The following is a 6,175-nucleotide window of genomic DNA, read 5'->3' on the forward strand; positions in this document are numbered from 1 at the left end:
AATAAAGCCATTAATTTAATTTTCCTATCTTACATCAGTTCAAAATATGTTACTCTGTTGAATTACTTTAATTCTGCTGTGCACAATTATTTTCAGTATACTCAACAAAAATTTTCCACTCTTTAAATACCTGGTCTTCTTGTTCTCTTATTCTACTCATTAGGCCTGCTGATTCTGTAATACTCTTACCTTAAATTGCCAATCTTCCTTACTAGGGACCTCTCTCACTTTCCATTGTTGGGCTAACAAGATCCGCGCCGTTATTGTTGCATACATGAATAAGTTCTTCTGATTCCTAGGAACCTCTGAACTGTTCCTAACTGGGGGGGGGGGGATATAATTTCCCAATATGCTTTAACTTTTTTACATGTCCACCACATATGGGAAAAAGCTCCATCTACTTTGCGTTTCCAGCATTCTATTTATCACATGTGGGGAAAGCTGTTTCTTTAGCACGCTACTCACAGAAACCATGTAAGGAAAACTGAATTTGATATGAGAAGGGTGGGGGGAGAGAAAGGGAACCCATTTTGACACCCAAGCTGTGCTACAAAACTAACATCCGGAAGAACCAAACTAGCGTGCCGTCACTTTTCAGTGGCTTCACTCATAACCTGTGTTGACACTGGTATTCCCTCCCCTATCATTACCTCCCTTTCGCAGATGAATCCATGTAGTTGCAACCATAATATACAGCAGTTAAAAAAACAAAACCTGGTGCACCATCAAGAACAGCTTCAGCCAGCAAATTGTTGGGTGGATGACACTATGCCTAAAGGTTAAGTTTGAATTGTGCAAATATTCAAAACAAAGAGCACAGTGACGCCCCAAAGTAACCTAACAAAACAAAGGATTTCACTTGCTTACTCAGAAGGAAGCTAACAAGTCAAAAAGCAAGATATAACATGCAGACTACTTTGCAATCAAATTAATGCCCTCTTAACTAGGGTTGCAGGGGATAAATTGGCACAAGAAGGTGGGTAGTAAAAAAAAAAAGCCATTCTGGAAATGGAGCAATTTCCACTGTGAGGTAGGCACTCCCAGGGTCTGTTGAGTCAGAGATCCACTGTATTGAATTTCCTAATGGATTTGAACTTCAGCTTCATGCTAAATACTCCCTTTGAGAAACTGGAAGTTTTCTTACTTCACAGTCTGCTGTATGCATTCGTGGGAGATGAAAATCCTCTGCTGCTGCAAATCAGTATCCTGTAATCCAGTTGTCGTCAACCTTGTCAGAGCCAGGACCCACTTTTAACCCAATCATGCATCTGGGGGACCCATTTCTTAACCTTTTACCATAGGTAAAGGACCCCTGGGAGGTTAAATCCAGTCAAAGGTGAATATGGGGTTGTGGCGCTCATCTCGCTTCAGGCTGAGGGAGCTGGCGTTTGTCCACAGACAGCTTTCTGGGTCATGTGGCCAGCAGGACTAAACCGCTTCTGGCACAACGGAACACCTTGACGGAAACCAGAGCACACAGAAACGCCGTTTACCTTCCCGCCAGAGCGGTACCTATTTATCTACTTGCACTGGCATGCTTTTGAACTGCTAGGTTGGCAGGAGCTGGGACAGAGAGCAACGGGAGCTCACCCTGTTGCAGGGATTTGAATAGCGGACCTTCTGATCGGCAAGTCCATGAGGCTCAGTGGTTTAGACCACAGCGCCACCTGCGTCCCTAACCTTTTACAGTGGTACCTTGCAAGACGAATGCCTCGCAAGACGAAAAACGTGCAAGACGAAAGAGTTTTCCGTTTTTTGAGTCGTTCCGCAAGACGAATTTCCCTATGGGCTTGCTTCGCAAGACGAAACGTCTTGCGAGTTTGTTTCCTTTTTCTTAAAGCCGCTAAGCCGTTAATAGCCGCTAAGCCGCTAATAGCCGTGCTTCGCAAGACGAAAAAACCGCAAGACGAAGAGACTCGCGAAACGGATTAATTTCGTCTTGCGAGGCACCACTGTACCATATATTTGCAGGATAGTAGTGCTCCTGTTGCAGCCCACTAGCACGTCCCTACAAGCATTTGAAGGCTGTGCCTTTTGAGAATCTTTTTTCCATTCCTTATAGTGCATAATAACTTCAGATGTGTGACTGTGTGTGAGAGAACAAATAATAAATACATAAAGCAGTGTTTTTGTTTCTGCTTATGATCTCTGCTGATGTTCTGTATTTGAGAATGGCTGTAAATGGCCTGGTAAATTAGTGCATCACACTTCTTGTCGAGCCAGCAATTATCTCTAAAGAAACCGTCAGGGAAGGCGGAAAGAATTTTGAATGCCTTAATTACAAGGCATCATGTGATAATCATGTAATAATGGTCCGGGACAGCCAACAGGACTTTCCTGTAACTTATGACTGCATAATATGCATTCAGCTACAGCCATGCTGTTCCCGACACTTCAGGATGAAGTTGGAGAACAAGTGTCACCCTTTTCTTAAAAGCAGCCTTGAAGACATGCAGTTTTGTTAAACTCTAACATGCAAATGCTTTAACTCTTGTTTAAAGTTCTTAGCCTTCACCAGTGCTAAGAGGTTTTGAAAAATGCTATGATCAGGGGCGTATAGATAAACTTTTGCATTAAGCATCAGTGGCAAACCTTTTGAAGCCACTGGGGTCGCCTTCCGTCTGCCCGTGGATGCAAGAAGCTGATGCCAGCCCTGACTTAAAGGATAATAATAGTATAATGCAGGTTTAAATGTTTGCCAACTGTAGAGCAATTTGCTCATTAAGATTGCATGTGCATTACATAAGGCTCTTCTTCCAGAACTGGCTCCCCCAGTGGCTGTTCCACCTGATCATTATAATGATTATGTAACTTTAGGACAGCAGAGTTGGTACCTGAAGTTAATTATTTCCCTCGTCTCACTCCATCTCTTTTCCCTTTAATATTGTGCCTATTAGACTGTACACATTCTCTTCAGAAGACTGTACTGTCAGTGGCAGAAAAGCAGAATATAAAAGTAATGGATGACTATCAAAAGCACATAGCCACGTTAGTCCATTAGATAGGGTTGTCATATTTCAAACCCCAAAGTTGTTGAGCTTTTTTTTTTAATGAAAAAGCAAAAAAAAAACACCTGCAATTTTTTGGTTTACCTGCCAAAGATCCAGGACAAACTGCCACCTTCCTGAAATTGCACCCCCCCCCCCGGACGTCACTTCTGCCTTTGAAATCCCAGTAATGCCTGGAAAATTCCAGACCTATGGGAGCCCTACTTTAGAACAAAAGTCACAGGAAAGGCAAATTAGTAATTTTATTGGGACCAAGCAATGCTCACATAGGATGTGAGTCATTGAATTAGATCGAACTCTTCTATAGGCCAGTTATTCTCAAGAAGAAACACATTTTGAAGGACAATATATTATGTTCAAAAGTATTCAATGTATTGCATTCAAACTATGTCAATTTCAGTCTAAATATAGACGAGGAGGTCTTTCCAGACTTAATTCAGTTTAATGGGTCTTCCCCCTTGGAACACAAGAAGACAGTCTACAGCCTTATATCATCGACAGTGACTGGCAGAGGCTTTCCAAGGTTTCAAAAAGGGGTATCTCTCCCAGCGCTACATAGAGATGCTGGTGTTAAAGCCAAGGCTAAGACTTAATGTCATTTTGAACCAAAGATACACCATTTTGATATATCAGGACTGTACAGTGGTACCTCAGGTTAAGTACTTAATTCGTTCCGGAGGTCTGTTCTTAACCTGAAACTGTTCTTAATCTGAAGCACCACTTTAGCTAATGGGGCCTCCTGATGTTGCTGCGCCGCCGGAGCACGATGTCTGTTCTCATCCTGAAGCAAGGTTCTTAACCTGAAGCACTATTTCTGGATTAGCGGAGTGTGTAACCTGAAGCATATGTAACCCGAGGTACCACTGCATTCTTAAGGCTTGAGAGGGGGACAAAGAGAGAACACAGAAATGTGTAAAAGAAAGTTATAGATGCATGCAAGGGCTTGGGCTGTGCAGCAGACCTTACAGTAGGTGGGGGTTTTCCCACATCACTGGTAATGATAGGCTTTTTAGTTACACTAATTATGTGCATTGAAAATCAAAATATTAGCTTCCATCCTATAGCTCCTGTTACTTTCCGAAGTCATCCTCTGTTGTTGGCAAGCCCAATCTTGTGTTTAAAAATTATAACAAGGCCCAGAGGGGATTTTTATGTCACTTAACGGTCTTTGGCAGCTACACAACATAATGAAGTTATTGCTCAGGAAGTCTGAAACTAGTTCATTTAGTTCTAGCTGTTGCAGTTGTGGGAATAACCTTGAGAAATATAACCTTACAGAAATGCTGCCCATGATAGCATGGGAATGGTATTACTGCAGCTACTTCATCCTCTTTAGGGTGCCAGAAAGCTGTTGTGTTTGCTGTGACAGAAGGTAAGCCTGCAATCCTGCACACATACTAATATAGGAATGCACTGCGCCATGGCCACCCTGTTGGGAAAGGATCATTCTTAATTGTTAATTTCCCTTGCCTTGCTTTTATTGTCTTCCTGGCTTGTTCCAGAGTTGAAATGATCAGAAGGAAACTAACATTAGCCTTGCTATTTATTTTCTATATTGTTCTTATACTAGGCTTTATTAGTATATAGTTATGAGTAGACATGGCTTGGATCACACTGTTGCCCAGTTATCAGGTTTACACTCAAGGATCCGTGTCATGTATTACGATACTTTGTGGGAAATTTAAAAACAGTTTGTTTTTAAAGGGCAATGACCACACACTAGCGGGTGGGTTGTGTAGCGGAATCAGGATAATGCAGTAAATGACTATTGAAGTGGTAGACTGGACTGCCTCTTGTCAGCTCACATTTTTTAAAAATAGGTACCGCTCTGGCGGGAAGGTAAACGGCGTTTCTGTGCGCTGCTCTGGTTCACCAGAAGCGGCTTAGTCATGCTGACCACATGACCCGGAAGCTGTACGCCGGCTCCCTTGGCCAGTAAAGCGAGATGAGCGCTGCAACCTAGAGTCATCCGCAACTGGACCTAACAGTCAGGGGTCCCTTTACTTTTACTATATAAAATATGCTTATGGGTGGGGGGAAGGCAAGCCAAGAAGAAGGCAGTGAGAGCAGCGGGCACTGAGTGGAACAATGCTGAAATCAAAAGAACTTGTATCTTCAAGCTCATCTGCCAGGGGTTCAGACAGTGAAGTTGACAAAAAGGTAGAAAGGAAAAACAAGCAGTGCCCGAAAAGCCTGTAAAGAAACAGAAGACTGGTGAAAGCTCCAAGCAAAGTAGCAACCGAGATGAGAATATGTTTCAGATTGGTAAAATAAGATATGTCAGTGTTCATGATTTTAAAGGTAAACTCCTAATTGATACTACAGAATGTTGGATGGATCAAGAAGGTGAAATGAAACCTGGCAGAAAAAGGTATCACTCTAAATCCAGAACAGTGGAGCCCCTGAAGGAACAGATTACTGATACTATATTGATGAAGCAGTAAGAAAACTGTAAAGATGAGCCATGCAGAAACCATACTGTTGTTATAGGTTTAAGTAGTCTTTTTACATTGACCTTCATTTTCTAAACTATTTGTTTTCCAAGCTATTGCATATTTGGATTGCATAAATAATTATTGTATATATAATAAATTATTATTATTATTTAGAAGACATTTGAAGGCAGCCCTATTTGGGGAAGTTTTTAATGTTTAATGCTGTGTCATGTTTTTAATATTTGGTTGGGAGCTGCCCAGAGTGGCTGGGGAAGTCCAGCCAGATGGGCGGGGAATAAATAATAAGTTATTATTATGATTGGACTGCAAAACAATTTGTCAGATGAACGCTTTTTTAAAAAAAATGTTCATTAAAAGTGTATTCTGGGTGAAGTTACAGATGTGTATACTTTTATTAAACAGGTGTCACGTTCTCACATCATGGTGTAAAATAAAACACATTCAATTAAAAATAAAATAAAAATAAAAGATCTTTAAACAAGGCTGGCGAACAGGGACAACAACTCAGCAGACATCCGTGCTGCTGGACAACCAGGGCAAGGCTGAACTTCCACAGGGAAAGTGCGTAGTAAACGTGGCAACGGAGGCAGGTTCCCCCGCTGGCAGGCCTTCAAGTCTAGACGCCCGGCGGCGGGCGAGGAAGGCGGCGGTTGCTACGGGCCGTCCGGTTGCTAGGGCGAGCCTGGCAACGGAGGCGCCGGCAGCAGGCCC

General features: G+C 42.3%; 1 pseudogene across 1 annotated transcript; it reads left to right on the forward strand.

Moving 5' to 3' along the window:
* The first annotated feature begins 5,052 nt into the window (after nt 1-5,052).
* On the forward strand, nt 5,053-5,571 carry LOC308581201 (activated RNA polymerase II transcriptional coactivator p15 pseudogene; annotated as a pseudogene). The gene has a single exon. The product of its transcript is annotated as an activated RNA polymerase II transcriptional coactivator p15 pseudogene (transcript).
* The last annotated feature ends 604 nt before the right edge of the window (nt 5,572-6,175 follow it).

The sequence above is a fragment of the Podarcis bocagei genome, assembly GCF_964188305.1.
Source record: "Podarcis bocagei genome assembly, chromosome: 2".
Lineage (NCBI taxonomy): Eukaryota > Metazoa > Chordata > Lepidosauria > Squamata > Lacertidae > Podarcis > Podarcis bocagei.